This window comes from Grus americana, chromosome 4 (genome assembly GCF_028858705.1).
Source record: "Grus americana isolate bGruAme1 chromosome 4, bGruAme1.mat, whole genome shotgun sequence".
Taxonomy (NCBI): Eukaryota; Metazoa; Chordata; class Aves; order Gruiformes; family Gruidae; genus Grus; species Grus americana.
In genome coordinates, this window is record NC_072855.1 from 3,172,486 (window position 1) to 3,199,460 (window position 26,975).

Below are 26,975 nucleotides of genomic sequence, written 5' to 3' on the forward strand. Positions count from 1 at the left end.
AACATTGTGGCAATGCCCCATCCCAATGTGGCTGGTGATGCTCTTCCAGGAAGGGTTGCATTAAGGAATGAGAAAACTCATCCTTGCTAAGAAAACACCTGCAAAAACACTTAGTGAGCCCCAGTCATCCAGCTTAAACCAAACCTCTCCCATGCATTTTCTAGAGGAGAGGGACAAAGAAATACCAGCAACAGTTTTCCCAAGAGTCCTTTGTTCAGGATTTCTGGCACAGCTGGGCATGTCAGGAGTTATTTATGGGTTGTTTCTTTTTTAGCCCACTGTGATCAATAGGTGTGACCTATTGCACAATCCAATACCATACCAGCAATCATAGCAGGAGAGCAAAGATTTTCTTCTCTGCAGTTATAATGCCATGCACCGAGTTGTCCTTCGAGGAGGGGAAGAAACAGTCACTGCCTTCATGCTGCAGAGAAGTGCTGGTACCCTCCTCCTTTTATTCCAGTGGGTTTCCAACAGGCCACTGCTACATGCTTCAACGTTTCATAAGACTTACAGACCCCATCCTAGTGACCTGCTAGAAATAACCCTAGGGACAAATGACAAAGGAACTCAGCAAGCCTGTATTGAAATAGGAGAAGCAAAACCCAGCTGGAGGACATCTAGCACTGCCTGTCCTGCTGAAGCTCCTGATTGCCCAGCCATGGCTACAGCATCCCTCACCTCCAGGTCTTCCTTAGCATGCCACCTGGATCAGCAAGTTCCTTCCAGATGGCAGTAGCAGGCAGTAGTCATTTGGGGAGTCATCCACGCTTTCCTGCTCAAACTGGTGCAGACAACCTGTATCTTGCAAAAAAGGGTGTGGTGGGACAGGATGCTGCTCCTGATCCATATTCATGGTGCAAACAGATCTCCTGAGGCAGGGAACATGGAGGAGGAGAAGGCAGCATTGAGCAGCTGTCAGAGAATCTGCTCCCAGGTGAGGGTCAGGTCTCCAAAGAAAAGGTCCTCACCGAGCACACACAGCTCTCTGGTGCCTAACCCAGTCCTGGGTCTCGCTGGGGTTCACCCCATCATGGGACAGGACATGACATTGTTGCCTTCATCGGTGAAGCAGATACCCCCATTAGATGAACTACGACCTTGCATAGACAGAGCTGAGAGACTCTTTGGCTCTCATCCAGCCATGACGTCTGAAGATTTACAGCCTGTGTCCCTCTCAAACTGCTTTCTTTAAGTAAATACCATGAGTTATCTTTGATGCCAAGCGATGAAAGTGAAGGTCTCGTCTTCTCTCCACAGCTACCTCGACTCATTCAGGAGTAGCAGCAATTGCAGTGCACTGCACCAGCAAAGACCTCCATCGGCTGTTCAGCCAGGTTCCTTGGATCAGGCTCCTGCATCTCAGTGTTTCATCCCCTCTGGTTATGCGACATGATTTTGGCATTTCCTTCCCCATGGCTACCCATGCTCCCCTTCTTTCAGGACATCCATAGGTTGTCGCTGGAGTGATCATTACCCGTTGTTGCAGGCAACCTCCCGAAGCCGTTATTCTGGCATGGGCCAAGGGTGCAGCATCCACTGCTCCAGACCCTGAAGACTTTATCACCTAAATACACAAGGAGGACAAATGGTTGGGTGCAGGGAGCTGATGGATGGCACAGAGAAATTGCATGAAGCAGGTTTTTGGCTGTCTCCAGAAAAGGTCTTCAATAGCACATTGTCAGACACTGGTACAAAGTCCTACCAGCACATGCCAAAGGACATTGGAGAGCCTCAATCACCTCTCCTGATGGGGACACTGAGGTACCCAAATTAGAAGCACAGTCATTATGAGCCACTCTCCAGCAGAGAGAAAACACTCTTAATGGGTGAAAACATCCCTTCTATCTGCTTGGGTATGTGATTTAATCCCCACAGGAGGATTTTGCATTCCAAAGGTCACCATCAGACGTCTGATTTTTCTTGAGAATTGGTAAAATTAGGAGCAAAGTTACAACCTCATCGCTAATCCCCTCCCCCACGGTATCATCTTACGCTCCTTGCAAGGACAAGGATCTCTTTTTCTTTATTATAGTAGGAATGCACAGGCTCCTGTTCCCATCCCAGATGGCATACCCAAGAGCAACGGCTCCGGATGGACATGTCACAATAAAATCTCCTTTCTATTTATACAGTGCCTATGACCTTCAGCTGTTGCTACATCGCGCTAGGCATAGCACAAACATTTTAAAACATCCTGGAGTTTGTTTCTGAAAGGTGCCTAGGTTCATTATGTTTTCCAAGGGGTCATTATATGCATCTACTCTGAACCTTTTCAGAATGTGGCTAATAACTTAATTTTTTCTGTCCGGATCATAATTTCTGGGGTTAAACTTAGTACTTAAAAACACAGATGGGCTCAGTTTAAAGACTGGGAGAGGATCCAATTGTAAGTTGTCCAGCTGGTAAAACACCCTCACTGTTGAAAAATGGGTGAACTTGGGAATTCAGGCAGCTACATCTTCCCATCATTGCCTTTCACTGTGCCTTTTCCCAGCTACGCTGATGAACTATGAATCCCCAGAAAGGTCTTCACAGTGCGAATGGTGTCAGTCCGTGACCCGCTCACCTCTTGGCCTCCTCGTGCACAAACCCGACCGACCTACTTACATCTCTGGCCATGAATCAAGTTTCTCAGGCCATTATAAATGTGGTGTTTTCCTGAACTTCCTTCAATTTTTCTTTGTTCCCTTTGAACCACAGGCACACGAGCAGGATGCAGGATTGACCCCTGATGGGACGTGGAGCTCTTCGGCTGATGCATCCCTCGGCCTCTCAGCTACTTTCGCTCATAAAGTGCATTACGTACAATTAAGTATGAGTTCATCACATGAATGGTCATTAGATATCTTTGTTGTTAAACTGAGCTCAAAACTCAGCTCCTGTCCACAGGGAGGAGCACATAGCAGCCTTAGCTTTGACTACGTGGTTCTCCAGCATCAGAAGGGACCCTCGGTGGGCTTTACATGGCCCAACCGTGAGCTGTGCTGGGAGGAGGGATTATAGCAGGATGTCCTCAGCCTGCCTCCCGTAAGAGCTACGAGAGCTGCTGTTTTGTGGCACCTTCCTTCGGGACGGATGCAGGATGGGGATGAGGCAAGGGAACAAGGCCTTCCAAGTTCGTTACTCAAAGCTTGGGGGAAGTCTGGTCTGCTGGGAGAGGAATTAGTATAAAAGCAAGTTGTGTTAGCTATTTTGGATGCTTTGGGAGGGAAAAGATAGACAGGAGGAGGGGCTGGAGTGTTTATTGGGGTGCATGTGAAAGAAGGAGCCTTTGGGGTGATGTAGTCAGGAAATAAATCCTGGGTTTAAAGAGAATGAGGGAGAATATCTGAAGAGTAAATGAGTTTTGGGGGCTGAACCCCATGCGAGAAGGAGGGATCAACTCCCTGCTTCAGCAGAGCCTCAGGGTGGTGTTTCCACTTAGAAAAAAAACAGAGGAATTTTCAGTCAAAACCTGATTTGGCTCCCCTTGCCTGCTTTGCGTAGGGGGGAGCTGACCAGTCTGGTGGCCAGACAGATGGGGTCACAGGCGTGATCGACAGGCATTAAGCAAGGCATCTCCTTGCGATGGGACAGAAGGTCAGGGCTGATCCTCTCCAGGCTGCTTGAGTCCAGGGCTCTCATTTAGGGCCCCTTGTTTGCTTTCAGCAGAATGAAATCACTGAAGAGAGTGGCTTAGATCAAGCCAAAGTCCTGCTGACTTTCAAAAGAACTCAGTTATTGATTTCTGGGGACTGTGCTTCTCCCTGGAGGACTGGAAAAAGCCCAAGGCAGTTGCCTAGGATGCCTGTAAACTCTGGCTCTGAGAACAGCCTTGTTTAACGAGGGCCTTGCTTAATGCAATTTGAGTCTAAGGTCATTCCCCCAGGCTGCTCTCCGGCAAGCAGACAGCGAGGGGCTGGAGGATCTGCTAGCCAAGGCTACCCTCCCCAAAAGGGGATCTGAAAAGTGAGTTAGAAAGCGAGTTAACGATGATTTCTCCCAAAAGCCTTTCTGTGGCAAAGAGCCAGAGATTTCCACCTTGCTGAAGTGGCTGATCTGGTGAGCCCAAGGGTGAAGCCTATGCAACGCGGAGATGGGAGACATTCGTTTACCACCCAGAGATGTGGTGGAGTGGGAGAAAAGAGAGCTGCTAAAATCACCCCAGAAATCAGTCAGTCCTCTGTGCAGCAGGTTTGATACGAAAGCTGGCTGTGGACACCTGAAACAAGTGTGGATATGGGCATGAACAGTGCAGATGTCTCCAGCACAGGCAGCTGAGATGGCCAAAGCTCCTCAGTTTCCCACCTCAAATAGCTGGATGTAAACACTTGTCAACACAGATGACGGCTCATATCGGCTGATATCTTAGTTGTGAGAGAAAAAAGACAGTGTATGGTCTCCACCAAGGACTGACTTCATAGGTGATGCTAACAGAGACCCTATGCCACATCTACCTGCTCTGCGTAGGTGTCCCAAAAACTCCGGAACACCTACAGTGCTATTAGACATGGGCATGGGCAGCTGAACTGAGCTCCAATCGATACAGCCAATGCAGCCTGGAGAGCTGCTCACCTGGCATTGATGTAGACACCAAGGTATGGCCAGCTGAATGACACCCAGACACCACTGACAAAGAGCAAGTGCATTCACTCATCCGAAGCTGGGTGCTTTAATGCAGCTGAATCCCAGGCCGGCGAAGTCCTTGTAACATCAGTTGTTATTTTCTTTGATGCTATATCAACATCTACAGGGTATTTTTACTGCAGATACCCAGTATCTCAGCAATGCCTCTCTGTGTAGTGACAAAGCATTGGGGAGAAGGTAGTCTACATCCATCCTTGCCCCCTTGAATACTGAACACTGTAGTAAGCAGTCTGAAAATAGTCCTCGATGCCCAGGTCTTTACTATCTTTAACAACGATCAGCCTCCCACTGATTTCAGTGTCGTTTCAAGGATGGTCCTGTAGCCTCCTCAACGGCACGCCCCTTGCAACACATTCACACACAAATAAAGGTCCCTACTCTTTCCCCGCTAAACATGAACCCAAAGGTGTAGAAAGCTGCCAAAACCGAGCTCTGCCTGCAGGTTGGCATGATGGATGGCAGAGCTTGGCTGAGAGCTGTTTAATTTGGGTGAAAGACACTGTGTGGGAAGCAACCCTGCCTGAGCTCCCAAGGTGTGTAGGAGCCAGCTCGGTTTCATCTCAGCTGATTCTAGCAGCGGGGTGTTGCTTCGGAGAAAACGAAATGCTGGGAGCTGTGGAGGGGGATGGAGGTTAGGGCAAATCTCTCCATTCACTTCTGCAGGGATGAGAGCAGCAGCGAAGCTTTCAATGGGAGCCTGCGAGTTTCTCTGCTGAAGGACTGTGGCAGATCTTGTGTGGCACCTAAAGAGGAGATAATCTGGAGTGTGCCTGCTTCGGCCAGCTCTCCAGGCTTGCACCCATGGATTCTCACTTAGCGAAAGCCCTGAGACCTTTTCCTAGCAAAACCAGCATGGCCTCTCTCAGTGTCCCTTCAGCATCAATGCTTCAAGTTCCCTTGGACTTGGGGAGGAAAGATTTGACGCAGAACCCTCATACTTTGCACGATACCCCAAAGATCTCAATTTCTGCTCCTCCTCCTCCTCAAAATCCAACCAAAAGCTGAAACCATCAATATCTCCAAGAGTTGCTCAAAGCCTCCTGTGTACCCCCTTACTTGGAGGGACCACTTTGGTCTTGAGCATGTTCAGCACGCCATGAAGCTCTAGCTGGTGATGAGACAGCCCTTGGCATTGGTATTTCTGAGCACCCCCAAACCATCTGCTCTAGTTTCATCCCTCTTCTGGGTCCCTATGAGGAGGAGGAGACTCCAGCTGAGAGAAAGGGACAGGCCGCCCACTTGTGCTGAGTAACCATTGCCAAATTGGATGCCAGCACATACACACACACACACTAAAATATTTCCACTGAGGTTGCTATGAACAATGGTCTCTTGATTATTTGCTGTCTTAAACACATATGCCTTTGGCAGTCCTCCATGGGGAACAGTTCAAGTGCTGACCCTCCTGCTCTTGGACCGACTCGTCGACATTTCCACATCCAACGCTACCAGCTGACGGAGTGTTTCGTCAGCGAAAAACAGGACGTGATCCCTGCCCTGGGAGTTTGCAAGCTGAAGGCAGACACATGGGCAAGGGCAGAGCCGCATCCTAATAGATGGTGATGAGAAAACACCTCTGTCTCATCAGACCTGGCAGTCTTCCTTGCCCACTTGGCGAGCTTGCCCGTCTCCTTAGACACAACCCCAAACCCACCTTGTTATCATCTCCCAGCCTGTCCTTAAAACGTTGCCATGGTGTCTGCAAGTCCATGGGAAGGAGTTAGGGAGAGTTCAGCTACCAGCCAAGGTTTGCAAGTCCTGTTTCCAAGGGTACGCAGGAGTGGAGACATCCTGGCTGGCTCTGTGCCGGGTCCAGGCGCACTGGAGTTGTGTCCCAGTGATGTCCTACCTGAATGATGAGCACCGCTGATGGAGGAAGCACTGGAGGATGTTTGAACCCAGGAGATGTGAGGAGTTGAGCAAAGACCTGATTCCACAAGGTGAGAACGTGTTCATGGTTCCTGTGGTAGAGAAACCAAAGTGACTGTCCAGTGCTGGCCACTTCCTAAAGCAAAGAGAAAAAGAACCAAGGTTCCTGGAGGCAAAGTGTTTAATCTGAACATTATTTGTGATACTTGTGGAGGTCTTTGCTCAGCCCTAGGTTCTCTTCCCTGCTAGTTTCTCCATGCCTGGAGAGAGACTTCCAGAGACCCCATCAGTCCCCGGCTATCCAAGATTTTGCACTGTCTACAAATAGTTGGTACTTGCTGAAAAGAGCAGATCTGAAACCACAGTTGGCAAATTGCATCAACAAGCATATTCTCAGCGAGGCATTGTTCCAGTTTGTATATGTCTGAAAAGAACTGTTCAGGCATATGTTAAAGTTGGCACCTTCTCCCTGGGACTCGCTACAATCTGACGGCTGGAGCATGATAACTACATCAAGACGCACAAAACACTCAGCAAATAAGGGAAAACAAAGTCCACTCGAGATGTTAGCAGGGCCGTGATGAGGACAAGGAGCAGAGGCAGAGAAATGTCCTCTGGAGAGTGCACTTGTCCTGGCCTGATGTAGAAAATGATGACATCTGCAAGCGCTTCTTGGAAAGGGATCAACAGTGGCGTAGAAGAGGAGAGAAGAAAACCTGCTGCCCCAATGCTAGTCCCAGGATAACCCTTATAAAAAACCTCGGCAACCGAAAGGGGAGAAGAGGGTAGTGCTGTGGGAACCCGAACTATGCGAAGTGTCCTACAGGCTCTGGGCTTCAACCCATGCTGAAGGAGGCAACGCCTTGCAGTGAGGGTGGACTCAGTGGGGACACACAGCATGTGAAGGGCTGTCAGCCCCCGTGGAGTTCTACGCCCTGCAAAAACCACTCCTTTGCATCCGCGAGGAAGAGGAGCTGGGAAATGCTGCTGCTCCGGCCATCAAGGGTATATCCATTGCTCTGCTTGGGTGTCTTAGTAGAGACCTTGCCATCAGGAAACCCCTGAACTGAAATGATTGGAGAGTGTTAGGAGGAAATATTGTCCTGGTTTTGCTTTTCCTTGGGTGTCCACATACAGCCGCTGCTACTGGGGATAAGATGCTGGGTTGAGCTGGTGGAGCTGCAGCTTCATCAGAGCAACTTCTGAGCTACATAACTGGCCCTGCCCCAGTCTGAGCCTGTCCCATTGCTGGGTGAGGTGACACATGCAGATTCCCCCTTTATCCCCTCCCATCCCCTCAGGGTGTCCAGGAGCACCCGAGTGCCCCTCAGGGGGTCAGAGAGGGGAGCTGGAGCCCATGTCCCCTTGGGTGCATCTGTATCAGCGTTGGTGCTCAATCCTGGAGGCATGCAGCTGGGTGACGATCAGAGAAGAATTCATCTGAGGCTGGCAGCATTGTGGGAAGCTCACGTGTGAGACACCTCGTGCCCTTGCATGTCCCCTGAAAGAGGCTGCACCGCCACGCTCAGAGGAGACCAGGCTGCCTGTGAGCAAGGGGCTGCGTCGCACAGACAGGGGCAATCCTGCTGGGTCCTGAGCACGTCTTCGTTTCTGGTGGGGCAATTCCAGCAGACATGCCTGACTTCACCTTCTCCATCCCCCATTGGCTGCCCTGCACTCTTCCTTTGCCCCCGACAGATTTAACAGCCAGAAGGACCACCCAGCTGTCCATGCAGGATCTGCACTGCTCCATTGCTGGTGGGAAGCAGCGGAGTCCCACCCACAGGAGAGATGGCTTTGTCCCAGGCTCTAAACCCAGTCCCCAAAGGTGACTGTCCATAAGTCAGAGGGCCTCAGTTGCTCTTTCCATCCAAGGAGGATCACACACAGCCCCTGGAGCTCTGCCAGTAACCACCTATGTGGAGAGATACTCACAGCCTGTAATTCTGTGGGAGCAGTTGAGTGGCTGTCTGGCATCATTAGCAGGAATAATTAATTACCTGACCTGCCATTTCACTGGAAAGCAGTAGAAATAAGTAGCAGCAACTCCTGCCTCTTCTCCCACTCTCGACAGGCAAGCAGGAGTGGTGTAACCGCTGCACATCCATGGAAGGGCCCAAGGGGAGAACTGGAGCCCGACAGTGCCTGTTGCAGGACCTAATCCTCCTGCAGCAACCCCAGGGCTGGGGTGAAGCTCAGAGCAGGGGCACATGCCACCAACCCCTCCATGCGTTGGAGCTCCTCTCCATGGATAGCATTGTAAGCCTTTTATTTTCCTTTTCCCTCTGGCACCTTTCATTTCTCCTTGGAGAAGGCAACTCCACGGAACATCACTGTCAGGAGCTGCCTTGCCTTCGGTTTGAGTCCTTGGACAAATCTGCATGTCATTTGCATGTCCCTTTTCTAGCTAATCTGTGTAAAAGAGAGTTTGGGGAGTTTGCCCCTTCCATTAGCTCAGATCCTTGGTGTCTCTGTGGGGTGGGAATAGAAGCTTTCATCTCCCACACTGACTTTATTTCCCCTTCCCAGCCCCACTGGAGGACCCCAGGGGTTCAGGCTGTGCCACCCCAAAGGGCTCCGCTCCTGGAGACGGGGGTAATCAAGGGCCAAAATGGGATTTTCATGGTCTCAAGGTGGAGACAGGCAGACAGACAGACATGGCTCCCACCCCCAGCCACACGCCGTGGGGCTGCCCGTGCCCCCCAAACACCAGCTGTGGCCCCGAGACACCCCACACCTCCCCTGACCTGCTACACGGGGCAATGTCGGTGCCCAGCTGTATTTGGGGGGGCTCTTTATTTTTGGGGCACGACAGCGATGAGACACGGCAAGGCTGCGGGGGCCAGAGCCAAGGCACCGGGGGGTTGACCAGACCCCAAATGTCCCCTATCCCAGAGCCCTGTGGGGGCAGGTACCGGGGGCGGGGGGGGTCCATGCAGCATCCCACCATCCCCAGCCAGGGCCGTGGCCTGACCCGGCAGAGAGCCCTGTCCTGGGGGGGTGGCGAGGGAAGAGTTAAAGGGAAGGCGAACAGATCCTCCCTCCATCCTTCCCTTCCTCGCTGTTAGGCTGCTGCTTTGACAGGGGGTGGGGTCGGGGCTGGCCGCCGTTTGCCGCAAGAAGGGGGGGGAAACGTGGCTGCGAGTGTGTGTGTGTGTGTGTGGTGTGCGTGTGTGTGTGTGTGTGTTGGTGACATACGACAAAATGAGATGAGACCCCTCGGACGGGAGCGGCCACCCGGCTGCGCAGCCACCGCCGCTTGATTCCCTGCCCGGTCCCTGCCCGCCCGCTGCCCATCGCTGCCCACCGCGCCGGGGACCAGCGAGCGCCCCGAGCATCCCCGCCAAGAGTAAGGCTGAGGGTGGGGAGGAACTGGGAGGAATTGGGAACGGTGCTGAGGGGGGAAAGTGGGACGGGGTGGGGGTGACATGGGGGGTGGGGGTCCCTGGAGGGTGGGAGGGATGTGGGGCGCACAGAGAGCAAGGGGAGGGGGACCTGATGCTGGAGCTTCGCTCGCCTGAACCACCCACCCAGATATATTTGGGGGGGGGGGGGGGGAAGATTTTGGGGAGTGTGGGGGGTGGAGGATGGGTTGCCAGCGCCGATTTCTGGTGTGATGGAGGGGAGGGGGGGCTTGTTTGTGCCTAAAGTCGCAGCTGCCTGGATTTGGCCCCGCGGGGCCGTTTGGATCTGACAGCACCCAAAAATAGAGTGCAAGGTGGGGAGGGGCGGGGGGGTGCAGACCTGCTTGCCAGTGTCCAGCAGGATCACGTTATTCCTCCCCCCCCCCCCCCCCATCTTCCTCAGCTTCTTTTATTTATTTCTTTATTTCTTTTGCAGTGATGTCAGGGAGGGGAGCGGTGGCTGGGGATGGGGGTTGGATTCAAGCAAAGGAGGTTGCTGGCGGCCGAGTGATTAACGTGCAGTTGCTGGGAATTATGTCATCTGCCTCGGTACTGGGTGGCCCTCACCCAGCACCAGCGGGGAGGGAAGGAGGGAGGATGCTGAGGGGGGACGTCATGACACGGGGCTCCCCGCTTGGGACTTCACCCAAGGAGGCACCAATGCCTCCCCGGCTTTGTGAGGACGCAGGCGTCGCGTGTTCCCCCCCCGACTCGTTGCAACCCCCAAGCCATGGATGCGTGCTGGCAGGGCTGTGGGTGCAAACCCACCCCGCTGCCCTGAGTTCCCCGGGGTGCCCAGGCCCGCGGGCTCCATCCCCATGCAGGAGAAGAGCGAGTTGCTGCTCTTCCTGGTGGCTCATCCTGCTCGCTGGCCCGGCAGCCGGGTTTGGAGCAGCCAGAGAGGGTGTCGTGATGAAGGAAGGATGAAGGCAGGCATCCCCTCTGCCAGCTCCCCAGGAGAGAGCAGGGCTGGAGCTGCTGCACTGCAGCAGAGAGCCCCATCCAGGGATGCAGGTGGGCCTGGAGGGGAGGGCAGGGACCCCCTCTGCCACCCCCATCCACTCCTCAGAGCCAAGGCGAGAGCCTGGAGACCTGTGGCTGCGAGCGGCCCTCCAGGCTGGCCGGTCCCTCAGGTCTGGAGGAGACGGTCGGGCTGCTGGATGCTCCACAGCCTCCTGAGCGTCCCCCTGAGCACCCCCCTGAGCACCCCCCTGAGCATCCCCCTGAGCATCCCCTGCCTCTTCCCCACACCCGTGAAGAGCTGGGGAAGGAGGGCAAGGCCTGCCAGCTGAGCCAGGCGAGGGTCCCTGCCACACATCGACACCCTCTTCCCTCTGCTCCACACCCCATGCAGCTCCGTGCAGCTCCGTGCAGCCCCGTGCAGCCTCGTGCAGCCTCGTGCAGCCCCATGCAGCCCCGTGCAGCCCCGTGCAGCCCCGTGCAGCCTCGTGCAGCCCCATGCAGCCCCAGGCAGCCCCGTGCAGCCTCGTGCAGCTCCGTGCAGCCCCGTGCAGCCCCGTGCAGCCCCGTGCAGCCTCGTGCAGCCTCGTGCAGCCCCGTGCAGCCCCGTGCAGCCCCAGGCAGCCCCGTGCAGCCTCGTGCAGCCCCAGGCAGCCCCGTGCAGCCTCGTGCAGCTCCGTGCAGTTCTGTGCAGCCCCATGCAGCCCCGTGCAGCCCCATGCAGCCCCAGGCAGCCCCGTGCAGCCTCGTGCAGCCTCGTGCAGCTCCGTGCAGCCTCGTGCAGCTCCGTGCAGTTCTGTGCAGCCCCATGCAGCCCCATGCAGCCCCGTGCAGCCTCGTGCAGCTCCGTGCAGCCCCGTGCAGCCCCGTGCAGCCTCATGCAGCTCCGTGCAGTTCTGTGCAGCCCCGTGCAGCCTCATGCAGCTCCATGCAGCCCTGTGCAGCCCCATGCAGCCTCGTGAAGCCCCGTGCAGCCTCGTGCAGCCCCATGCAGCCCCATGCAGACCTGCGCAGCCTCATGCAGCCCCATGCAGCTCCATGCAGCCCCGTGCAGCTCCGTGCAGCCCTGTGCAGCCCCATGCAGCCTCATGCAGCCCCGTGCAGCCCCAGGCAGCCCCATGCAGCTCTGTGCAGCCTCATGCAGCTCCGTGCAGCCTCGTGCAGCCCCATGCAGCTCTGTCCAGCTCTGTGTAGCCCCATGCAGCCCCATGCAACCCCATGCAGTTGCGCGCAGCCCTGCGCAGCACCATGGCAGAGGGTTGGGCAGGGAGAGGAGCAGGCAAATGCAAGTAGGAGGGCTGCAGGGAGCCGTGGGGTGGAGGCAGGAGGGGTGGGCTGTACTGGCATTTTCTGTCCCACTTCACAGTATGCAGGAGAGGTGATGCCAACAGCTTCTTCAATTCAAGCTGGGAGTCAGTGGGTGTAAATCAAGCCAGGGGACGCCACTTGCCCTGTGGGATAACCTTTGGCAACTCCCTTAGCTCTTCTGTGCTCCGCTTTCAACACCCTCCAGCACAACCTTCAGCCGCAAACCCACTCAGGCAGTGGATTATGCCAGCAGCTGAGCCCTGGAGGGAGGTGCTGGCATTAAAAGAGGGTGTAGGATCTCAAAGCACCCCTGGTCTCAGGCAGCCAGGGTTGGGAGGCTCCTCCAGCACGTGCGGTTCGTTCGCCCGTCCCCTCTCCACGCAGGGAGCTGCGCGGTTTGTTTATGTGTGGCCCTGGTTCGAGCGGCGATCTGCCGTAGCTATATATAGCATGCGATGCTGTCATCCGAGTTCAGTCTGGCTGGGGAATTTATTTTCTGCAAAGGTTGGAAGGCGAACGGTCTGAAAACAGGCGTGGAAATGCCAGAGTGGTGTGATTCCCTGTCTGCGGTGTCTGGGCTCCTGCAAGGGAACCGAGCACGTTGTCCTGAGCATTGGCCTGGTGATGACAATGGGGCAGAGGAGCAATGTGCAGAGGGGCAGAAATGTCCCCCCTTGGCTCCCTGCTGCAGGGGTGGGCATTTAAAAAGCAGCGCAGTGGCGTGCGTCGCCACGTGGGCTCCATACAGGGATGAGGGTCAGCTCTCCATAAGCCAGTCTTTGCTGGGTCACTGCGCCGATGTCCTAAGGGACAAACCCGCAGTCCCCAGAACCAAAAGGAGGAGGTAGAAAAGCATCTGAAAGTCCAACATCTGGTTGCAGGAGCAGCTTGTCCTACCAGAGATGGGACTGGGAGAGCCCCAGCCTCCATGGGGGCTGCAGCATCAGCCCCGGGCACCCGCTGCAGCATCCACTGCAGGAGCATCACCATATCATGGTGCACGACCAGGGCATCTCTCACTCGGCCATCCCTCCCCGGAGAAGGAAAAAACGGTCTCCTGACTTGCAAAAAAAAAGGCAGATGGGGAGGGTGGTTTCCAAATGTACTGTGAAAACCACATTCCATCAGCAGTCGGAGGTATTCGCTGCATGATAACTGAGTGTGGAGCAGGAATCCGGATAAACCGGGCTGCAAAAAGTTTCTGAAGGGAGTCATGTCCCAAGCTTAAGAGTTAAGAAGGTGTTGCTAGAGCTGTCATAGGGCTTAAAATCTGCTTTCTTGTGAAGGGGAACTGAGCAGACCGAGGAAAGCCCAGCTATGCCTGGGGCTGCCAGAGAAATCCAGCAAAAAAAGGGTGAAACGAGGAGACTTCTTGTTTCCCTTTGCGGAGGATCTTTCCCCATTAGTCATTCTTGTCACAGGAGCTGGCAAACACAGTTATTATTTGAGGGATCTGAAAGTGAAATGGAGGCATGCATCCAGGAGCCCAGACGTCTCTGCCCCGCGGGCTGGGGGGAGCGGGCAGGGACCCCCCCAGCCCCTCTGACTCACCCACGCTTCTCCTCCATGGGTAAAGCCTTTATACCCCATGTTGGGTGGCTGCATTCCTCCTTTGGTTGGGCCATTCCTCCTTTGGTTGCGCTTTCTGCAGCCTGGGAGTTCTTTTCATACAGGACATGGTGGCACCAGGAGCCGTAGGTAGGCTGTGATGCTCCATCCTGGAGGTGGTGGTGGTCTGAGTGCTTTGAGACCCTGCAACAAGCCTGGTGGTTCCCAGCAGGAAACCCAAGACTCAGGTCTCCTATTGCCCTGCAGCCCCAGGCACCATCGTGGGGGGAAAGGACCACACTGACACCCTCCATTTTTTGGAAGCCAGAGGAGGGACTTTTGCCTTTTCCCACTGTTCCTGCAGGAACACATCTTGGTGGGACAAGGACACCTCTGAGACCCTCACAGTGGTGGTCCCAGAACAGGAAGGGCCCAGGCAAGGAGAGCATAGCCAGGAGGAGGTTCACCTTTCTGGGGGGCAAGAAAGTCCACGCAGTTCCTTAAACAGCAAGGAAAGCAAACACAAGTGCTAAAGCAGCTATCAGGAAAGAGGGGGATGGCTTATGCCTTATAATCCAGGCTCATCTGGAGCCAAGAGCTCTCCTGGCAGGGGGAGCTGAAAGTCCCCTTGACCTGGTTGAGGAGCTGCAGAAGCTCCTGCTTCATCTCAGCAGAGCTGCTGCAAGGCGTGAAATCAAGGTCCCAGTGATCTTAGCTGAGTTTCCCCCTCACAAAATTGATTTTTGCAATGAATGTGTGGATCCTGCTGGCTTTATCTGGCTTCTGAGTCAGAAGGGTGAGTTCGTCTGAGCCTTGCTGGAGGCTGATCCAAGGTAAGACCTGGTGGCCAGGTCTTTTCCTTCCACCTCCTCCCCGTTGACTGCTGCCATGGCTGGCACCTTCCTTCTTACACGCATGCATTGAGTTTTGGGGTGGTGACAAGGGCTGGAGACGTTTTGGGTTTTCCTTTGGATGAAAGTAGGAGGGGTCATGGGATAACTTGACTGCAGCAGCTGGAGCCTCTCTGAAACACGGAGACCATGGGCAGGTCTTGTGCGCAGAAGGATCCAGGATGGCTTCATGTACAGCAGCATGGGCTAGCTCAGACATCAGAGAAACTCTCCTGGCCTCCAGCAGTTGGTAGTTATGGGATTTATTCAATGACCTGAGCTTTTCCTTTTGCTCCATGATTTTTTCCTGGTTGCCTTCTGAGCCTCTGCGTGCCCTTTAGCATCCTCTGGCATCCTCCTTGCTCCCACCGCCCACCCAACAGCCACCTCCAGCCTTTTGGTCCTCAACTGGTCCCAGTGGGTGCTGCCAGAGTCTAAACTGCAGCTTTGACTGGTGCAAAAATGAACTCATACACCTCATCCTCACACCAGTATGGACACAAGCAACTCTCCCTTTTGGGGCCAAATCTGGAGGCCAGCAAGATGCTCCAGGTTTAGACAGATGTAACAGAGCCCATTCTCTTTGTAGGAAGCTCAGAAGAAAGACAATCATATTATTAACACATGCTGCTCTTCACACAACCAACCTCACAAATATTTATCAGCTGGAGAAACACACGGGCTCAGAAGTTGCCAAGTAACATAACAAGAGGCGCTTTTAAATAAATATATGTGCGTCTGCGGGTGACGAATTAACCAAATCCCTTGGTATGTGGCTCAAAGACATGTTTTTTTCTGGAAGCCCAGCACCAGTAATAATAATAATGATCCGAGCCAGGAAAAAAAACTCTGATAAGCAATTTCTGACGATGTGTCCAGCAACTAGTGAATCCCGGTGGGGAAATTGGTTCCCTACCGGAAAGCTCCACAAGCGGAGGAATGCCCTCTTGGGCATTCATGGTATCTGCCATGGAGAAATTGGGAAGGAGGATGGGACAGGGGTGTTTACTTTGCAGGGGAGGTGAGAGCAAGCCCAGTGCACTTGGTTGGGTTTCATCCTGCATTGATGAGCCTCTCCTGTATACCTACCTATAGGACCACCCTTCTCTATAGGTTCAGGTTTTCAAAATACCTCGTTGCAGACCCTCTATTGCTCAGTGGTTCTCCACGTTTCCTTCCCTCCTGCCCCGAGGCCAAGCAGCAGGGCACATTGGACCTCTTCCTCTCCAAACCAGGCAGCTATGTCCCATAAATCCAGCAGGAACATGGCTCATCCCAGCTTGCTGGGGCATGGTCTTCACTCTCCAGATAACCAGGGGTTTCTTGTTTCCCTGTCGCTAAATCCTGCTAAATCCTTGCTGTGAGGCTAATTTGCAAGTTTAGGGGGGGTTATTAGGGGAGTCAGTGTACTTCTGTACAGTGTGGCATGGTCCTAATGGGCTCCACAAGTGCTTCCAGAGGAAACAAGGTAGGTTTGCAGATGAGCGCAGATCTCTCATCCTATTCCTCCTTCCATAGAGAAGCCCTGGCTTGTGGGGTTGGGATTTGGTGGAGATGTTCCCATGCAAATCCACCATCTCCTCCCCATCATCACTGGAGAGCATGGCCTGAGGGTTTTGCCAAGGGTTGTCATTTTGGGGCCACTTTGAGGTTCTTGCCTGAACCAAAGCATGAAGAGAGGCTCCCGGGGCACAGTATGAATAGTTAACTGGGTGAGCACTTCCAGTTGCGTGGGTTTGGGGAGGACCAACGCTGCCCACCCTCGGCAGGGTAAAGGGGCAAGAGGAGATGGAGTAGCTAAAGCGATGGTGGCAGGTGTTGCCCAGAGAGGTTGCAGATGCTCCATCCCTGGAAATTTCAAGGATGGCAGCTCCTCCCCGAGCTCATGGCCATCGCAGAGCCCCACAGACACGTGCCAGAGACGATGCACAAGGGGAGGTCAGAGCTTTTATTAGCCCAGCTGCTGGAGCTGGAAAAAACAGCCCAGCTTTCAAGCACAGGAGCTCATCTCCTTGTCCCTGCTTTCTAATTATATCATTTGATCTAGTACAAGCTTGTTCCACTCCCTGTGGACCATGCCTTCATTACATCCCCATCTCTGCCCTTCGTGCTTGGAGTAACAGGCAGGCCATCCCACCCGAGATGTTGGGGATGGGAGGGCCGACCGTCACACCTCAGACATTTCCCTGCAGTGGGGTCTCCTGCCTCCAGCAATGCAAGGAATTGCTAAGAGACAGGGGACAGGGACACGTTATGTTGGTTTTGACCGGTACACGCATCTTGCTCTGCTGTTGTTCACCCAGGGTGATTGCTCCCAGCGGTGGGGTGGAAAGCCAGGGAGGGCTGGCCCTGTAATGGCTTCTCAGGGTGGCTCAGAGAGGCCAGCACAGAAAGGAGAGGATGAAAACATCCCAAAAACCATCAGGGATGCTAGGCTGAGATGGGCAGAGCTGCACCCCATGCCCCCTGCACCTCACAGAGCAGCTCACTGGCTCCCCCAGCTCTCCTCACCCAGGCACTGTGGTCCTGCTCTCCCTGCCCAGGGCAGGGGAGCTCTGGGAAAAACCAGGATCTGTTCCGGGCTCAAATTTCTCCCTCCTCAAATAAATACATTTCTCAAAAGGCCTCTAGGAGAAGCCACAGCTCCACCCAGTTTCAGCTCTGCAAGGGCACAAATACCCGTCTCCTGGCGCAAGCTGAGTGCAGCCCATAAAGCACGGCTCTCGTGCCAGTCGCAGGGAGACCCTGATGTTCTCCACGGCTTCCAGCTCCTCCTGTAATGCAAATAATAAATCACTGCTGCCGAGCTGGTCCCCGGCCAGCCATTGCGCAGCAGGAGTTTGCTCTCCTCCTTCCTCCAATCTGCGGGCTGCTGCGCTCTTGCTCCTGGCTGCTGTGCTCTTCTTCCCTCCCGGTGGTTTTCCAAGCTGGGATGCAGTTGCAGTTGTATTTGCAGACCCCAGGGGTCGATCTCTTTGGGGATCAAGCTGTTCCCAACAGCCAGGAGTGGTTTCAGTGGTGTTGAGTCCCGAGTGGAAAGTTTGCTATCTGTTTTGTGCTCTGCTACTGGCACTTTGTGTGGCCCTTGGCATGTTCCTTAACCTGCAGAGCACCGTGCTGCCCAAGGCAGCAATGGTAAGGGATCGTACTGAGTGACAACTAAATTAGGGACTGCGATGATATATTTTAAAACCCACGCTTGTGGTTAAAGCTGTGAGTGTGTGACCTGCACACGTTAGGGGCAGGCAATCCTCTGCAGACAATGACCAGCTTGTTTTCCAGCAGAGCCTGAACACACTCATCTCACTTGTGAGCTGAGGCTCCGGAGGGCTGTGAGACACTGCCGCCACACCGACCAAACAAACCCACGGCCTGTTGACATTCCTCAGTGCCAGCCAAGGGCTTTGTCTTCCCCTCCACGCTCTCAGGAGCCCGAATTAGTTTTTAATAATAATATTAAAAAAAAAAATCCCTGGGCAAACAATCCAGCCCAGGCGCCCGCCGGGACTGCAAACACTCCTGGAGGGGCACCAGGTGTGGTGCATTCCTGATAGCCGGAAAAGAAAGGAGGGATTATTTCCCTCTCCCTGCGATGTGCTGGGTGAGCAGTACAAGCCAGCCCGGCCGGCAGCAGAAGACCCACCCTGGCTCCAAGCAGGGCTGGGTTGTGCCCATCATCGTGGGAGGTGGGTACGTGCTTTTGGGAAGCTCACGTGCCAAGGCGTGAGCAAAACCTCAAGCTCCAGAGGTGATTAATGGTGGCGTTTCTTGGTGAAATAAGTTTCTTCCTGTTGGAGGTGCGGGGTTTCAGGTGATAAGAGAGATCTGTTTATTTTAAAAAAAAAGTCCTACAAGTCGCCCGAGCTGTCCCTGAGCAGCCTCCCCGTGCCATGAATGCCCGCACAGCCTGCGCAGCCACCTCAGCATCGCCTTGTGCACAGGCATCCACTGCCTGGAGGTTATTCCTTGAAACTGGAAAACCTAATTTTTCCTTCTTTAATAAACTTTCCCATCAATCTGTAGATGACTTTTCCCCTCCTCCTTAGCGGCGAAGTCGAGGATGGGTAGGACAACGCTGGTTATAGCCCCAGCCCTGGCTTTGGCCAGGCCAGGAACCAGGGAAAACTCTTGCTTCAGTTCTCCACCCTTGGCATGGGGGTGAAAAGCAATTTTGCACCCCTCCAGGGTTTTAAAGATCTGCAGAGATTTGGGCTGCCAGATAATGTTTTGCTGGGCCAGCTGCCGTGATAAAACCAGGGCATCTGCCAGCTCCAGAGCCAGGCAGCAAAACTCCCCGCCCAAGAGTCCGGTGCAAGATGACAGCAGGCATCCCTTCCGTCCGAGGGAGCGCACGCAGGAGATAACGCCAGCCCCCCCCAGAGCATCCCAGCGGGGGCCGTGTCTCTGTTTCATGCCTGGCCACGGGAAGGAGAATCCTTTCATTTCCTTCGGACGCTTATCCTCTAAGGATCTTGATCCCGGGGGCGAGCGACACAAACACCCTTTAAATCCATCACAGCAGGCTTAGGGGAGGATTAGCCAATGCCTCTACAGGCTTTACGCTGGCCTCTGGCTCCGGGTTGGAGCTGGTCCCGGAGCCCTGTGTCCCACCCCAGTAGCCCCAGCCAGCTTCAGGCTCGCATTTCCCAAAGCAGATGCTTGCAGGCAGAAACGGAGCAAGCCTGGCATCCCAAGCAGCCCAGGCTGGCAATTCACTTCCAAAAGTGGCAATCCTTTGTAATTGCAGAGCTGGTTCCGGTGCAGGTCGAGGAGGTGGATGAGTGTTATCTCCTGCCCTCTGCCTGCACCATGCCTGCGTCCGGGGAGGAGGGTTAGAGACCTCTTCCCAGGCTGTTTGACCCCAGCATTGCCCGGGAGGGGGAACCCCCCCTGCTCCCCTCCTTTGTGGGGAGTCCCTACGGAGGAGTTTGTGTCTTTCCCCATGAAGAGTTGACTTCTCCCTCTCATCCCAACCTGTCTGGCTGGTGGGCATCACCCCTTTCTGTCATCCCCTTCATGTTTGCAAGCAAATACCTGGATTGCTTTCCAGTCTCGACACCCTCCCTCCTTAATTTGTCTCAGTGATGTTTTTTTTTTCCCTTAGCTTCACTTCTTCCCTTGGCATCCCCTTTAACTCTTCCCATTTCCCATCCACGAGGGCTTTTCGACCACGACAGCTCTCACAGACCCTCCCAGCGTGGCTTTACTCCAGCACAGACAAGTTTGCGTAATAGCTGTTGACACCGTAACTTCATTTGAATCGATCTTGTTTGCTAATTAGCCGGTTGCAGTAATTGGCATGAATTACCTTGGGGGGTTCTGCCTCCCTGGGGGTTGACAGCGGCCGGTGTGTCCCATGTAAGAGGTGGGAATCGCAGCAGTGAGATGGCTTCTGCTCCAGGCACAACTCTTACGGGTATCCCCGTGACTTGTAGGGATGCAGAGGAGTTACGAGATGGGAACCATAGCCTGGTAGAGTGATTTTTAATTCCCAGAGTGCCTGAGAGGCACCAAAACTTCAAGCATATTCAAACTAGCTGCCATAGAGCCTAAAATGGATTAAAGTGCGGGTTGACGGCATGAAGTGATGAGTGGATGCGACTCTTCGCTCTTCCTCAAAATGCAACTGGAGATCACTCAAATATTGGGTTAAAGATAAACGAAACGAAGTAGCTTTTCTCAGAGGGCATAATTCCCTTGCAAAAACCACTGCCAAAAGTTCATGGAGGACAAAACACCAGTAGGTTGGGTAAGGAGGGACCAGGCAGTGTCAGGGAGAGCGAGTGCCCTCTGAGGGCATCAAATCATTTTGGGGGTCCAAAGGTAACCTTGGGTGTGAGGTACCCCTGAAAAGCTTTGTGGCAGGGGAGACATGGGGAATGATCAGTGATTTTTTTCCTTTTCCTAGTCCTTTTTTCTCTAAGTACGAGCTGCACAGGGAGGATGGAGGCTGGGAGGACCTGTGTGGACCCTGGCTAGAAACGCCCCTGTCCCACTCCCCTTGGCATCTAGTCAAGATCCATCACTTCACCACTCCCCATCATACATTTTAATGATAAATCATACTCATTTTTTTAACCAGAATAACCATGTTACTCCAAACCAAAGCACCTCACACGAGCATATTTCCACCTATGAAGCTGCCTGGGTCATCTAATACAGCCTGCCCCCAACAAACTTGAACGAATCTGCAAAGTCCTATTTTGCGTGAGCCATCTATTTATATTGACAGCTTCCCACGCTCCATCCCTCCAGTGCTGCATCCCTTTCTGCCGGGCTACGCTGCATCACTCCAGCTCTTCTTCTTTCCCCTTTTCCTGAATATTGCCCTGCAACTATCATCTTTCCAGTCCTTGGGGATCAGAGAGAAATCCCAGGACTTCTTAGAGAGGATGAGCAGCAGGCCACACCACTCTTCGCCCTGCTTCTAAGGGACTCTTGAGAGCAAATTAACCTGAACCCGCTGTTTAAAAATGTTTATCCCTAGGCCATGCCATTTATTGTCTTCCTAGGTTACTAATGGACTAGAAAGCACTTGGTTGCCTCTGTGCAATACGAGAACATCAGCCTGCTTTTGCCAAAGCCAGAAGAGAAATTATTGAGCATTTCTGCCTTTTCTCTTTCTTATCAGCAATTTTCTGATCTCCAGCCTGGGGACAGGGAACGCTGCTGCAGCTCAGTTATTTCACTGCTCTTCGTTTTGCAAAATCAAATCAAAAGTCACTTCCTCCACATTGTCCATGAACCTCCACGAGAGATCGGACATGGCCAATGCTTGGGAAGGGGATTCATTCATTTCAAACTGAATTGCAGAGTAAATGACATAACTTTTTTGAGCCAGAATACCAACAAGCTCTTGTCCTGGTAGCCAATGTTGGTTCTTCTGTATTTTGGGTGGAGAAAAAACAGCCCAAATGGAACTGGGGTCTCCAAGACCCTTTGACTCTCTGCCAGTGCTGCCAAAAGGCCAGATTGTTAGTGAGACCTTTTATTCTTTATTTTAAGAGGGTCAGATTATTAGCTGGGCATCCACTGGCTGAATAAACATCATAAACAGGTCTCAACCACATGTAACGCCATCAGTCACTGCCAGCAACCCTAGCTGCAGAGCGCTGTCACCTCCCCATCTGTGTGAGTCATTTGTCCTCCTCCGAAATCACACAGGAGGTCCACAGGGGTTCCCAGGGCCAAGTGTCATGGTCGCAGCAGATGCAACCCATCTCTGTAGCCAGGTTTGCAGGTCGGCACCACCTGAGGCTCCCATGACCCTCTGTAACCGTCTCTGATGCTTTCTGAGCACGTGGCAGAGGTAGAAAGCAGGCAGCGGTGGACACTAAGGGAGATGCTAGGTTTGCACTATTTACCTGTTAGTTGAGTCTCCAAACACACAAGAAGCAGTTGGACCCATCCATGAGGTCTCAGCAGCACAAGGAGCACACTGGGACTTCGCCACGACTTGTATTTGCTGCAGCAGAGGGGTGAAGACCCCTGGCAGCTCATAAACAGACTGCATCACCCCCGGCCAGGTACGGGCTAGCCAAGAGGTGGATAAGCCATTTTTACTGCTGCGGAGGAGTTTTACTGGTGGAGCTGTCGCTGAACAGCTCTGCGAAGGATGAGCAGCACGCATGGGGGTGGCTGGCTCGTTTGGTCTAAGGGAGGAGTTGGGTGAGAACACGGGACTCGTCAGAGAGAAACAGACCCAGGCAGAGAGCAACAGCAGTAGGAGAAGCCGGTGATTTTCCTTGCTGAAGGTTTGCGAGGTTGGACACAATGAAATTCCCTCCTCCCTCTCTTACCCAAAAAAGCCACATCCCAAGAGGCATTCAATGCCACGTTTGAATCCATTCAAAACACATCAGGGTCAAAACCTTTTTAATGAAAGAAAGAAAATAAACCCAAAGACAAAAAGCTATTCTGGAGGAGGGGAGGGGAAGGAAGTGGCTCCCAAAATATCAATGACAACCCTTCCTTTAATCCTGGCCTCAGCTGCAGCTGTGGGTTGGGTGTCTCTACACCAGCAGGATCTAGCAGGGCAGGAGATGTCAGCACTTCCTTCTGCACCTTTCTCTCGGTGCGAAAGGGTCCCAGTGATCAAACCACAGAGCTTTGGGCAGGTTGGGTTAGGACCATGAGCATCTGGGTGCTGGAGAGGGGACATGTCTTGGTGGGAAGGGTTGAGAAGGACAGGATGGGCTCCTGCAGGAAGAACAGAGTTGGCTGGCACCAAAGCTCACAAAGCTGCTTGCATCTAGCTTAAATACCATTAAACACAACATGGACTCCCTCCTCTACCCCATGTCCTGTGGCCATCGTCCTGTGGCTGTGTGGGGTCCTGGGGTCACCTGGTGGCATTGGGAGGCTGCATTGCCCCTGGCTGTGATCCCAGCTGAGATGGCTGGAGGCAGACGGACAGACTCCTGGGCCCCGCATCTCCAAAATAATGGGGGTTGTGTCTTTCCTGCATTTCTCCTCTTTAGCTGGAACCATTGAGGCTTTTTGAGAAGGGACCTTTGAGCCATTCCCATGTGGGGTTAAAGCTCTAGCACTCGGGAAGAGATGGGGAGGACTGTGAGCTGGAGGAGGGGGTGGATTTCAAACCAGAAACAACTGAAATCCAGTTTGGTGGGAACGGACACACACAACAAGGTCCTGCGTTCAGCTGGGTGTCTTACTGCAGTGGAGGAAGGCACCAGCAGGTATAGAAAACATCACTGGTAGGGCTGAACCCCAAAAGGGACCCCAGCAAATCCATAGAGAAGGAGAAGAGAGTGAGGGTGCTCAGCCCACCCTCCCTTCAAGCCCACCTCTGCTGGGATGCTGACACATCTCCCCACCACCTCCCACCCCGCCACCCCTGCACGCTTGTGAGGACAGGGCTGTCCCTCAGAGGATGACCAAGGGTCACTCTGGAGACAAAAGCATGGTCTGTTTGGAGCAGCACAGAGGAAGGCGATTTCCCCACAGCCCGTGACGTGTCTCAGGAATTTGTGGTCTGTGACGGGTGAGTCAATGAGAACGGGAAAAGTCTGGCTATTTTTAAGACCACTGACATTTGGGGGTGTTTAACCCCTCCCTCCTCCCACAGCCAGCATCTCAGCAGTGCCTTGCTTGTGGAGCAGCCACCTCAGGCAGGGAGTGAATTCAAAGGTGTAGCTCAACAGCCAGCACCAACACAATGAGGACGTTAGCAATAATGGCTCTTCAGAGATAGCTCCTGACTAGAAGCAGGCAAAAAAAGACCCTTCCCAAGGCAAATTGATGCCAGTCACAGGGTGGTGCCTCCTAGGATGAGGACATGAAGGATGCAGGGTCTGGGTGACTGGGAAGAGAAGATGAAGGAGGCAGGACCAAGGCAACCAGGGAGAGGCTGTTAGGAGCCATGGAGATGAGGCAAGAAGCCATGCACATATGTTTTGTCCAAGCTCTTCTTGAAGTGCTCAGAGGTCTTGTTTGCACCAGGGTATTTCCCTACTAAGAATCCACTTGTATTGAGTTAAAAAGCCCCTCACCAAGTCATGGAGAGCTTCTCCAGAGCTTTCACTCCTCCTGGGACTAAGGGCCACTTGGCATCATGGCATAGCGTAGCCGTGTTCACGTGGCTGTGTTCTCCTCTGAAGCTTAGTGTATCTGTGCCACCTGCGTTGCCCTGCCTGGTGTCACTCCCAGGTTTGTGTGCTGGTGATCCTCCAGGTCCTGCATTTCTTGGCATCTCCTCTCTGGGAATCAACACAGCCTGCTGACTCCTCCATCTTATCTACCTGCTAGCGTGGCACCACGGGACTTGTCCAGCTTCCAGCAGGGCTCCAGGACAGCGTTGCTTCTGAGCCAAGCCATTCCTTGTGCTTGCCCCAGGGCAATCATGGTTTGGGTGGCCCACAATCCACCACACTGTGTTGCACGTGTCCTTACCAGGGAATTTGAGTCCTTAGCTCCTCCTCAGGGGCCAAATGGCCTTTTTCCAGAGATGCTCTTCCTTCCCACAGAGTGCCCAAAATGACAGCCACCATCTCCTCTTCCCCACCATCCCATCTTCCCGCTGGAGATGAGTTTCTTGTCCTGTCTTGCTCCCACATCTGCCCAGCCTGCTGCTCTCCTCTCCAGAACTGTGTCCCCTCCTTGCTGTGCTGCTCATACCCAGTCCTGGCTGCCCTAGACTGAAACAAGAAAGAGAAGGTTTCCTTAACAGTGAAATGTGGTTTTTTGGAGACTGCATGTAGGATGGTCCTACTGAAAAATTCACTCTGCATTTTCATCATGTAAGCAATTAAGCAAGTGATACAAATTTAGGTGCCTTCATGTCAGATAATCTATCCTCAGTTTAGAAAATTTCCTGGTTTATTTTTATTTAGCAAAATATTGAGGTGTTTTGTGGGGTTCTTTTTAGTATCATGCACACAAGACCCTCTGGATTATGATCATTTGAGTTTTCCCAGATCTTTCTCCAACCTGTTTCCTTCCTGGGACATGGCGGGGGCACTTGGTATTTTTGAGATGAACAGCAGGGAAAATCAATACAAACAATGAGCAAGGATAGAAAAGGGTCAGTCTGATATTCCCTTAATACACTCCCAAATTCAACTTCTGTGCATTTTGCACTGGCTTGTGATGGATTTCTGGTCCATGAACTCATCACGTTTCCCCCTGAACACAGGTACCCACTGACCATCAACTGCACCCTGTAGAAGGGAGCTCCCCAGGCGAGCTACCAGTGCATGAGGAAGGGGTTTCTTCCTTTTCTTCCCGATTTCTTCCTTTACTTGCCTCCTGACAGTTTTTGGCTAAGTGTTCCTCCTTTCCACGCTGAAAAGGAGACAGAGATTGACACCTGTCTGTCATTTGGCTGCAGCTGTGATCCTGCTCCCAACTGCAAGCTGTCTGAAGCACTGCCCCAAAGCCACCGATGCTCTTGTAAAGCCTCCTGGGGATGTCTGAGCAATTTGTCAGCACGGATTCATTTAAAAACCTACAGAGGAAAAATGCTGAAAATACTTCTGGTATTCGTACAGGCAGATCCCGTGGCAGTCCCTGTCAGCAGCACAGGTGAGACAAACAGCGTGGGACTGCTCGCAGCCTAGACAAATTAATAAGAATGCTGTGCTGGGATGAATTCTGCCCCAAATATATGAAGTGCAAGCTTGTAACATGTGCCAAGCTCCTCTGGAGCTTGTTTCACAAGTGCTTCCCATTTTACATGCATGTCTGAGGCATCCTGCTGCCTTGAGCTCAAGGCAAGGCTGAGAAAAAAAAGACAAGAGTGGTGAGATCAGGTGGTGGTTCAACCCCAGGAAGTCTTCTACTCCCTTTGCACATCCTTGGTCCATACCAGCAGAAAGCATTGGGACCCTTTGCCTGGCTTTAGGCCATAGATGCTGGGCTGATTCACATTGGATGGACAGCACAAAGCATGGTGGTGGGAGCTGAAGGTGTGAGGCTTGGTCACCAAGGTCTTCTCCCCATGCAATGGGTCTGGATGGATCCCAGATGGATCCTTGGCCTGACCCAGGGTGTATTGGCTATTTGCTTAGTGCAAGGTGGCTGTGCTAAGCTGAGCAATGTATGCAAATCTGCTGGAACTAGGGAGAGGGATGCTCTCAAGGGCTGGAGTGTGGTCCATGCTCAGCAAGAAGAGAGGAGCAGAGGACCCCCACCTGACACATACCACAAGTCTGCTTGAAACCAGTGTCTAGGAGCTTCTCCCTGGCCTTGCTTTACTCTTTCAAGATTTATGGTCCCAACATCCCATAAAAGATACCCTAGGATTGGAAAGGATGCAGAGAAAGGGAATGGGTAGGGTTTTATGGAGAACAACTATCTAGGCTAGAAATCTGCAGACAGGGAAAGAAATGACTGGGGAGGAGGTCTACATATAAGGGTCTTTAAAATCACTGTCAGGGGAATAATTTTCATAATGGAAGAATAAGCGGTCTCAGATCATCATCTAGAGGTCATTTGCTCTTTGCATTCACCTTCAGGTAGCCTTGTCATTGGTGTGACCTTGAGAGAGGCTGGGGTCTGCTTTAGGACAGATTTGCCCCAACAGCCCCAGGGCAAACCAGGCTGAAGCTCCTCTTGCTCGCAAGCTCTACCCAGCTCCCTAAGATGCTCACCATGATGTTGAAGTGTGTCAGTGCCCGCAGCACGCTTCGCTTCACATGTGGTGGAAACACCAGCTAGACAGAGGTTAAAGGTCTTTCCTAAAATGTGTTTGAAGCTCGGGGATGAGGAAGAGGGGTGAGCTGCGCATGGGATGTGGACGATTACACACCTCACTGCTCCGAGAGATGCGGATAGGATGGGGAGTGCAGATAAGCTTGACCTGAGTGTCTGCCTCTAGTGGGTTTGCAGCTCTGGAGAAGATGCTGGT

The 26,975-nt window shown here is 53.2% G+C and overlaps 1 protein-coding gene across 2 annotated transcripts in view; it reads left to right on the forward strand.

The window, feature by feature from the left end:
• The first annotated feature begins 9,626 nt into the window (after positions 1-9,626).
• Positions 9,627-26,975, forward strand: part of LZTS3 (leucine zipper tumor suppressor family member 3) — a 54,862-nt gene continuing 37,513 nt past the window's right edge. Inside the window, exon 1 of one of the 2 annotated variants that reach the window (XM_054824121.1) lies at positions 9,627-9,847. The gene's annotated coding sequence lies outside the window, so the exon portion shown is untranslated. The remainder of the gene's footprint in view (positions 9,848-26,975) is intronic. The other variant, XM_054824118.1, reaches the window with a different exon arrangement.